The sequence below is a fragment of the Salvelinus fontinalis genome, chromosome 5, assembly GCF_029448725.1.
Source record: "Salvelinus fontinalis isolate EN_2023a chromosome 5, ASM2944872v1, whole genome shotgun sequence".
NCBI lineage: Eukaryota > Metazoa > Chordata > Actinopteri > Salmoniformes > Salmonidae > Salvelinus > Salvelinus fontinalis.
This window is the reverse complement of record NC_074669.1, coordinates 5108013-5118725: the sequence shown is the minus strand read 5'-3', so window position 1 is coordinate 5118725 and position 10713 is coordinate 5108013.

The window sequence follows — 10713 nt, the reverse complement described above, 5'->3', positions numbered from 1 at the left end:
ACAGCAGTGGCTTCTTCCGTGGTGTCCTCCCATGAACACCATTCTTGTTTAGTGTTTTACGTATCGTAGACTCGTCAACAGAGCTGTTAGCATGTTCCAGAGATTTCTGTAAGTCTTTAGCTGACACTAGGATTCTTCTTAACCTCAATGAGCATTCTGCACTGTGCTCTTGCAGTCATCTTTGCAGGATGGCCACTCCTTGGGAGAGTAGCAACAGTGCTGAACTTTCTCAAATACTTTTTCTTGCCACTGTATATTGTGATTTATATATTGAGACCAGCATCATGTCCCCTCTCAGCTAACTATGGAGAGAGACCAGCATCATGTCCCCTCTCAGCTAACTATGGAGAGAGACCAGCATCATGTCCCCTCTCAGCTAACTATGGAGAGAGACCAGCATCATGTCCCCTCTCAGCTTACTATGGAGAGAGACCAGCATCATGTCCCCTCTCAGCTTACTATGGAGAGAGACCAGTATCATGTCCCCTCTCAGCTTACTATGGAGAGAGACCAGCATCATGTCCCCTCTCAGCTTACTATGAAGAGAGACCAGCATCATGTCCCCTCTCAGCTAACTATGGAGAGAGACCAGCATCATGTCCCCTCTCAGCTTACTATGGAGAGAGACCAGCATCATGTCCCCTCTCAGCTTACTATGGAGAGAGACCAGCATCATGTCCCCTCTCAGCTAACTATGGAGAGAGACCAGCATCATGTCCCCTCTCAGCTAACCGTGGAGAGAGACCAGCATCATGTCCCCTCTCAGCTAACTATGGAGAGACCAGCATCATGTCCCCTCTCAGCTAACTATGGAGAGAGACCAGTATCATGTGCCCTCTCAGCTAACTATGAAGAGACAGACCAGCATCATGTTCCCTCTCAGCTTACTATGGAGAGCTGCATCACGTCCCCTCTCAGCTACCTATGGAGAGAGAGACCAGTATCCTGTCCCCTCTCAGGTTACTATGGAGAGAGAGACCAGTATCATGTCCCCTCTCAGCTACCTATGGAGAGCTGCATCATGTCCCCTCTCAGCTTACTATGGAGAGAGAGACCAGTATCATGTCCCCTCTCAACTTACTATGGAGAGAGAGACCAGTATCATGTCCCCTCTCAGCTTACTATGGAGAGAGACCAGCATCATGTCCCCTCTCAGCTTACTATGGAGAGAGACCAGTATCATGTCCCCTCTCAGCTTACTATGAAGAGAGAGACCAGTATCCTGTCCCCTCTCAGCTTACTATTGAGAGAGAGACCAGTATCATGTCCCCTCTCAGCTTACTATGGAGAGCTGCATCATGTCCCCTCTCAGCTAACTATGGAGAGAGACCAGTATCCTGTCCCATCTCAGCTTACTATGGAGAGAGAGACCAGTATCATGTCCCCTCTCAGCTAACTATGGAGAGAGAGACCAGTATCCTGTCCCCTCTCAGCTTACTATGGAGAGAGAGACCAGCATCATGTCCCCTCTCAGCTAACTATGAAGAGAGAGACCAGCATCAGGTCCCCTCTCAGCTAACTATGAAGAGAGAGACCAGTATCCTGTCCCCTCTCAGCTAACTATGGAGAGAGATACCAGTATCATGTCCCCTCTCAGCTTACTATGAAGAGAGAGACCAGGATCCTGTCCCCTCTCAGCTAACTATGGAGAGAGAGACCAGTATCATGTCCCCTCTCAGCTTTCTATGGAGAGAGACCAGTATCATGTCCCCTCTCAGCTAACTATGGAGAGAGACCAGCATCATGTCCCCTCTCAGCTAACTATGGAGAGAGAGACCAGTATCATGTCCCCTCTCAGCTTACTATGGAAAGAGACCAGTATCATGTCCCCTCTCAGCTAACTATTTTTTTTATTATTTTTTTTTTATTTTACCGTTATTTTACCAGGTAAGTTGACTGAGAACACATTCTCATTTGCAGCAACGACCTGGGGAATAGTTACAGGGGAGAGGAGGGGGATGAATGAGCCAATTGTAAACTGGGGATTATTAGGTGACCATGATGGTTTGAGGGCCAGATTGGGAATTTAGCCAGGACACCGGGGTTAACACCCCTACTCTTACGATAAGTGCCATGGGATCTTTAATGACCTCAGAGAGTCAGGACACCCGTTTAACGTCCCATCCGAAAGACGGCACCCTACACAGGGCAGTGTCCCCAATCACTGCCCTGGGGCATTGGGATATTTTTTAGACCAGAGGAAAGAGTGCCTCCTACTGGCCCTCCATCACCACTTCCAGCAGCATCTGGTCTCCCATCCAGGGACTGACCAGGACCAACCCTGCTTAGCTTCAGAAGCAAGCCAGCAGTGGTATGCAGGGTGGTATGTTGCTGGCAGTATGAAGTATGAAGAGAGACCAGTATCATATCCCCTCTCAGCTTACTATGGAGAGCTGCTTCATGTCCCCTCTCAGCTTACTATGGAGAGAGAGACCAGTATCATGTCCCCTCTCAGCTTACTATGGAGAGCTGCTTCATGTCCCCTCTCAGCTAACTATGGAGAGAGACCAGTATCATGTCCCCTCTCAGCTAACTATGGAGAGAGACCAGTATCATGTCCCCTCTCAGCTTACTATGGAGAGAGACCAGCATCATGTCCCCTCTCAGCTTACTATGGAGAGAGACCAGCATAATGTCCCCTCTCAGCTAACTATGGAGAGAGACCAGTATCATGTCCCCTCTCAGCTTACTATGGAGAGAGACCAGTATCATATCCCCTCTCAGCTTACTATGGAGAGCTGCTTCATGTCCCCTCTCAGCTTACTATGGAGAGAGAGACCAGTATCATGTCCCCTCTCAACTTACTATGGAGAGAGACCAGCATCATGTCCCCTCTCAGCTTACTATGAAGAGAGACCAGTATCATGTCCCCTCTCAGCTTACTATGAAGAGAGACCAGCATCATGTCCCCTCTCAGCTTACTATGGAGAGAGACCAGTATCATGTCCCCTCTCAGCTTACTATGGAGAGCTGCTTCATGTCCCCTCTCAGCTAACTATGGAGAGAGACCAGTATCATGTCCCCTCTCAGCTAACTATGGAGAGAGACCAGTATCATGTCCCCTCTCAGCTAACTATGGAGAGAGACCAGTATCATGTCCCCTCTCAGCTTACTATGAAGAGAGACCAGCATCATGTCCCCTCTCAGCTTACTATGGAGAGAGACCAGCATAATGTCCCCTCTCAGCTAACTATGGAGAGAGACCAGTATCATGTCCCCTCTCAGCTTACTATGGAGAGAGACCAGTATCATGTCCCCTCTCAGCTTACTATGGAGAGAGACCAGTATCATGTCCCCTCTCAGCTAACTATGGTGAGAGAGACCAGTATCATGTCCCCTCTCAGCTTACTATGGAGAGAGACCAGTATCATGTCCCCTCTCAGCTTACTATGGAGAGAGACCAGTATCATGTCCCCTCTCAGCTAACTATGGTGAGAGAGACCAGTATCATGTCCCCTCTCAGCTTACTATGGAGAGAGACCAGCATCATGTCTCCTCTCAGCTAACTATGGAGAGAGACCAGCATCATGTCCCCTCTCAGCTAACTATGGAGAGAGAACAGCATCATGTCTCCTCTCAGCTAACTATGGAGAGAGACCAGCATCATGTCCCCTCTCAGCTAACTATGGAGAGAGACCAGCATCATGTCTCCTCTCAGCTAACTATGGAGAGAGACCAGCATCATGTCCCCTCTCAGCTTACTATGGAGAGAGAGACCAGCATCATGTCCCCTCTCAGCTAACTATGGAGAGAGACCAGCATCATGTCCCCTCTCAGCTTACTATGGAGAGAGAGACCAGCATCATGTCCCCTCTCAGCTAACTATGGAGAGAGACCAGCATCATGTCCCCTCTCAGCTTACTATGGAGAGAGAGACCAGCATCATGTCCCCTCTCAGCTAACTATGGAGAGAGACCAGCATCATGTCCCCTCTCAGCTAACTATGGAGAGAGACCAGCATCATGTCCCCTCTCAGTTAACTATGGAGAGAGACCAGCATCATGTCTCCTCTCAGCTAACTATGGAGAGAGACCAGCATCATGTCCCCTCTCAGATAACTATGGTTCATGAGTACCAATGAATAAAGCTCTGACTCTGACCGGCCTCTGCAAGTATTACATACCTTCCCTCTGTGAGAGAGCTGTTTCTGCCTTGAGGGGTAAACACAGGTCTGTGAGTTTTCTCTCTCTCTCTACACCACGACTCAAAATATCAGAATAGGGCCATGCATACTATGATAGCAGGAAACACGTTGGGAATTGCTGGTGCTTGCAGTTTGTATGGGATCAACATGGATACAGAGGTTTTTATTCAGGGTGATACATTTGAAGTCTGTGGAAAAGTGCTGATGTGACTATTTCAGAAGGTGTATTGACTCACCTTCTACCAAATGGCTACACAGACTATCTGAGTTGACCCTCGTATTTAATTTCTTTTTTGCAGTGTCTCCATAAACACTCACAGGGCCCAGTCACAGAGTCCACTCACAGGGCCACCTCACAGGGCCCAGTCACATGGCCCAGTCACAGGGACTCAGAGGGCCCAGTCACAGGGCCCACCTACAGGGCCACCTCACAGGACCACCTCACAGGGCCCACTCACATGGCCCAGTCACAGGGACTCACAGGGCCCAGTCACAGGGCCCAGTCACAGGGCCCACTCACAGGGACTCACAGGGCCCAGTCACAGGGCCCAGTCACAGGGTCCAGTCACATGGTTCACTTACAGGGCCACCTCACAGGGCCCACTCACAGGGCCCACTCACAGGGCCCACTCATAGGGCCACCTCACGCTCCTGCTACTATGTTTATTATATCCTGATGGCTAGTCACCTTCCCCCAATACATATCTACCTCTATCACTCCAGTATCCCTGCACATTGTTAATATGGTACTGGAACTGACCCTGTATATAGCTTCTTACTTTCTCGTGTTCTTCTATTTCTTATTTGATATGCTGTGTGTTTTTGTTCTACCTTGTTATTTGTAGTACTACATTGATATTGATGACTGCATTGTTGGAGTTAGAGTTTGCAAGAAAGGCGTTGGACTGTAATTGTGCACGTGACATTAAAAACAGCAAACTGAAACGCACACACACACACACACACACACACACACACACACACACACACACACACACACACACACACACACACACACACACACACACACACACACACACACAAACACAAACACACACACAAACACACACACACACACACACACACACACACATACACACACACACACACACACACACATGCACACACAAGCTCACACTCACAGACAGGCAGACAGACAGAGCCTGGTATACCTATATAAAGGCTGATGAATGACGCTCCAAAATACCTGCATGATTTTAAAACACCCCTCTGAACGAGGCTGAATTTCACACCTAAAATAGAGATTCTCAAAGAAGACGCCCTGAGCCAAAAATAGTGTCACAAGGCGCGGTCCTTTTTTAAAATACCTGTTTCCAAAAACATTTCAAATACCCTGAGGACCAAACAGACCTGTATTTAAATATTTGTATTTAAAAAAACATGCCAATAGTTTCCTAATGTATTTCCAAATACAATTCAATACTCAACTATTTATACTTTCAAAGAAAAAATATTGAAATGCATACCTTGAAATGTATTTGACAGTAATTGAAATACAATATAAATATAATTTGAACCCTGGTCTGATAAAGAGATAGAGAACATTTTTAAATAAACATTACAATATTTCCAAAGGACATTAACAGTAACAGACAAATACAAGCACACAAACTCCAGACTTCATTTTAAGAAGGTGGATCAAATTAATTCGCATTGATGGATTCCTGCTATTCACTCCTGCAGTTAATCTTCACAACCAACAGATGGCGCTGTCACTTGGAGACAGTAATGAGCCGCAGGGGATTATCCAAACTCTCCAGTCATCTCTATGGGGCTTAGTTGTATACTGCACTGTAATAGTCCCTCCCCTGGCGTTAATGTGTCTACTCATCACTCTCCTCCATCATGACTCCCGGTCTCCCGGGTGGCGCAGTGGTCTAGGGCACTGCATCGCAGTGTTAGCTGCGCCACCAGAGTCTCTGGGTTCACGCCCAGGCTCTGTCGCAGCCGGCCGCAACCGTGAGGTCCGTGGGGCGACGCACAATTGGCATAGCGTCGTCCTGGTTAGGGAGGGTTTGGCCGGTAGGGATATCCTTGTCTCAGTATGTAAATGTAATAAAATGTATGCACTCTACTGTAAGTCGCTCTGGATAAGAGCGTCTGCTAAATGACTAAAATGTAAAAAAATGTAAATGACTTGGGGCCACAGGGCTAGACATAATGGCTCCTTTCACTCAACCTTCAATCTCCTCTCCCTCCGCTCAGGGCTCCTTTCACTCAGCCTTCCATCTCCTCTCCCTCCGCTCAGGGCTCTGTTGACACAGCCTCTCACTGTCTGTCAGGGGAGAAGACAGATTTCCCCCCCCCCCCCCCCCCACAGCCCTCCATATAAATGAATAGCTAGCTGTATTATGGGAGGCAGGGCCTAGTCACTAAATATATAGCCTACATATGTGTTTACGCAATTTATACCCCAATTTATGGCTCCCTCTGCTTTGCCAACTTATTGGGAAGTCTAGGCAAACCGGACCTACTGGAAATCATCTGTTGAACATTGTATTATGGGAAGAGACTGGTGAATGTGTAGAGTTACAGGTAGGCACTTAAAGGCACAGTCTATTGATGTGCTGTAAACATTTTGTTAGGTGACAAAACATTGTCTCAAAAGTGATATTTTAATCACACACTGAGACTAGAGCGGAAGTTGTAACTGTTATACAGTAGATAGTTTAGCTACTATACAGGAACACACGTGTGTACTGTATCACATTGTTAATCACTATGAATAATGATCAGTGAGAAAGTTACAGCTCCTGTAATTGTAATGTTGAGGTTAGCATGTCTTAGGGGTATGATATTTGTGGGTCTCTAACTTTCTCACTCATCAATATTCACGAATCATTCAGGATTATCCGTAACCATGGTAGCGTCCTCATTAACGTAGAAGTGTTTAGAAACATATTCTATTCTTATTTACAATAAAAGTTACCCCAAAATGACAAAGTACATTATTTGCCATTCATTTTTATTAGGCACAAAATATGAATCTGAAACACAACCAAAACAAACAGCAAAATGCATCCAACAAGTTTGTAGCGTCACAAGCTTCATGTAACCTTTGCACGTTAGGAATACGGGACCAAATACTACACTTTTGACTTCTTTAATACACATGAGTGAATTTGTCCCAATTTCTAAACGGTTCACCTGATATGAATGAAAAAAAAACTCAAATTAAAGCTGACAGTCTGCACTTGAACTTCGTAGTTATTGTATTATTTCAAATCCAAAGTGCTGGAGTACAGAGACAAAACAACATGGTCACTGTCCCAATACTTTTGAAACTCACTGTAAGTCTCCAACTGGACATTTATTTCTTTTTTTTACCATTGACTATGTGGCTAATTTAGTCAGGACAAACAATGACATACACAGAGTTAATCCAACTGTTTTTTCCCTCCGTCACAAGATGGATCGAAGCTTAGATATCCCTCTCTGGTGGCTCTTAATGCTCTAAACGACTCACTCTGTACCTGAGCTAAATGACATGCCACTGCGTTCTTTACACAACCCTCTTCACCCCAGATTTCCTCTAGTTCTCTTTCCTTGTAAACTATTTACTAGGAACAAGGCCCTAGTTTCTTCCCGGGTAAAAAAACCAAGATGGCCACCACTGACCCAAGAGTACTGGCACCAGAGGCGGCCGGTCGACCAATTAGGCTCTGGGGAGAAGAAAAAGGGCGCCTAAGAGGTTATTACTACCTCCACTGCCTTCGTCTTTATTACATAATCATATCCAAACGTCCACTGTAGAGCCCGAGTGGTGTCTGAGAGGTGGGGGTGGGGTGGTGGTGGGGGGGGGGGTTGGTTTTTAGGGAACACTGATTCCTTATGCCACAGTACAGACTGGCCTCTCATGTCTTGTTTCATGATGGGACCGGGAGCCTCCCCACACCGGCTTCTTCTTGACAGAGAGCCCACAGGACCCATACAGACCCGTCTGCAGGCACGCCAGGGCCGTCTCTGTCTATGCCTGAGTGTCAGTGTGCAAATGGATCATCCTCATTAATATATCTACTGTATGTCCATGGAAATGCATAAGGTCTGTTACTAATGTCACATCTTCGATGGCCATGTTTGAATTTTACTATATTTAGCTCATTCAACTTGTATTCAGCTTGAATTCTTAACGAATTATACTTGATCCAACACTACTTTATACTTCATCCAACACTACTTTATACTTGATTCATCACTACTTTATACCTTATCCAACACTACTTTATATTGTGGCAAAGAAGGGGGTCGAGTGATAAATGGCAGATATGTGAGAGCAGAACTAATAAATGGGCTCTGCCCGATCACTAAAATGGCCACCCCGATCAGAACTACAGATCACAAAATGGCCGACTGCCAAAACTACAAGTCCCAGAAGCAAGGGGAACCCACAGAAGGTGGAGCCGACACACAGATAAAGGGTCAAGGAAAACCAGGAAGAGGAAGTGAGGGCCGGAAGGATCTGTGAACCATAGAGAAAGAGACAATAGATATTGGCTGGATTTACTGTGTATGAGCTGGACTGTTTTGGACTTACCTGTTGGCGTTTGGACCTGGACCTACTGAGAACCCGATTCGTGTACCGAACCCTGCTATCCTTGACCTTGCCTACGACCTGGGTGGACCAGGACGGAGAGACAAACACACAGGTACTGTCCTGTTCGAAAGAACTCTCATTCTGGGGTAATTTGGTGACAGTTTCCCACTTAATTTGTGACAAATGCTCATAACCTTGAAGAGGTTTGCCACACGTGGTGGAGAATGTGGGCATATGGACTAACCATTCCGCTGGTTAGGTAAAAAGAGAAAAAAAAAATAAAAAAAAAATCAGTTAGCACTCCAAAGGGGAGTCAGGTTTTTTTTTTGTGGCTTTGTTTGGTTAGGACAGTTTCTCAGGAAAATGAGTATGGAGGGAGCCATACAAGCCCTGTTACAAGCGGCGGCCACCCAACAAGAGGCAACTAGAGCTCAACAATTAGCTCATCAGGATGCAATGCGAATGTACCAGGACACGTTACAGGTCCAGCACCGCACCAACCAGCTGCTCAGAGAAGAGCAAGAGAGAAACACCCAGGAGTTAAGAGAAGGCCTAAAGGGGCTAGCGGACCAAATTGGGGCTCAATTACCAGCTGCAAATACCCAGAGGCGGGCCAATCATTTTCTTAAAAAAATGACAGCACAGGATGATGTGGAAGCATATCTTACCACCTTTGAAAGGACTGCAGAGAGGGAGAAGTGGCCGAAAGAAGAATGGGCAGGGCTTCTGGCACCATACCTGGCAGGGGACGCTCAAAAAGCGTATTTCGACCTGGAGTTGACAGATGCACAGGATTACGATAAACTAAAGGGAGAGATTCTGGCAAGACTGGGAGTGACCGATACCGTGAGGGCACACCGCTTTCACCAGTGGTCCTACCGATCTGGACAACCGCCCCGAACACAGATGTTCGACTTGATTCACCTGGCACGGAAATGGTTACGACCGGAGACCCGTTCCTCCGCCGAGATTGTCGAGACCATCGTACTCAACCAGTTTCAGCGAGGTCTACCCCAAGAAGTGCGACGATGGGTTGGCCAGAACGAGGTACTTTCCGCCGACCATCTCGTGGGCCTAGTTGAACGGTATTGTACGGCAGGAACAGCTGAGCAGGCACAGGAGGAAAGATTCCCATTCCCCAGGCCTGGGCGAACCAGCGGACAGGGTAAGACTGTCCCAACAGGTGGAGGGGGAAGAGAGCAGCGTGGGGGCATGAGGAAAGAATCAGAATCGGGCCGAGACACTAAGGGAGAAAACGGAAACCGGGACCGGGGGTTGAGGGGGTCTCCCGCCCGAACGCCTATTATCTGTTACAATTGTAATCGACCAGGACATATTGCAGCCTACTGCCCTATTAAAGAAGAGCCAATGCAATGTAACCTCGGTGAAAAAGAAGATGATATGTGGTATGCATGTCCTGTTGTAACCACTGTACTTGAAAGATCAAGAAACAAACATATGTGCAGGGTGACAGTTGAAGGGAAAGAGGTTGAAGCACTGCTGGATTCCGGCAGTATGCTTACCCTGGTCGTTGCAAACCTAGTGCCAACTCATAAACTGGATACAAGTCAGGATATCAGTGTTACCTGCATTCATGGGGATACCCGTCTGTACCCCACAGCCTTAGTGAGCATACAAACAGAGGACGATCTGCTGAATTGTGAGGTCGGCGTGGTCCCAAAGATGCCATATGATGTAATATTGGGTAGACACTTTCCTAACTTTGCGAAGTTAGGCCAAAAGAATGGCATATTTGAGAAGCCAACAACCCTGACCAAGCAGGAAGAGGCATGGGGCCTTCAACCAAAACCAAGAAAAGAGGTCTCCCAGGGGCCAACCTCACAGGTGCTAGTAGGGGAGCATGAGGATGAAGTGGCAAACCTCGTTGACAACGAACAGCCTGGTACTACTGGGGCTGGGGTCGATCTGTATCCAGAGGATGACAAGCTAGAACCAGCAGACCTGGCAGGGTCCTTGACTAATTTCGGGACGGCCCAAAACCAGGATCCAACCC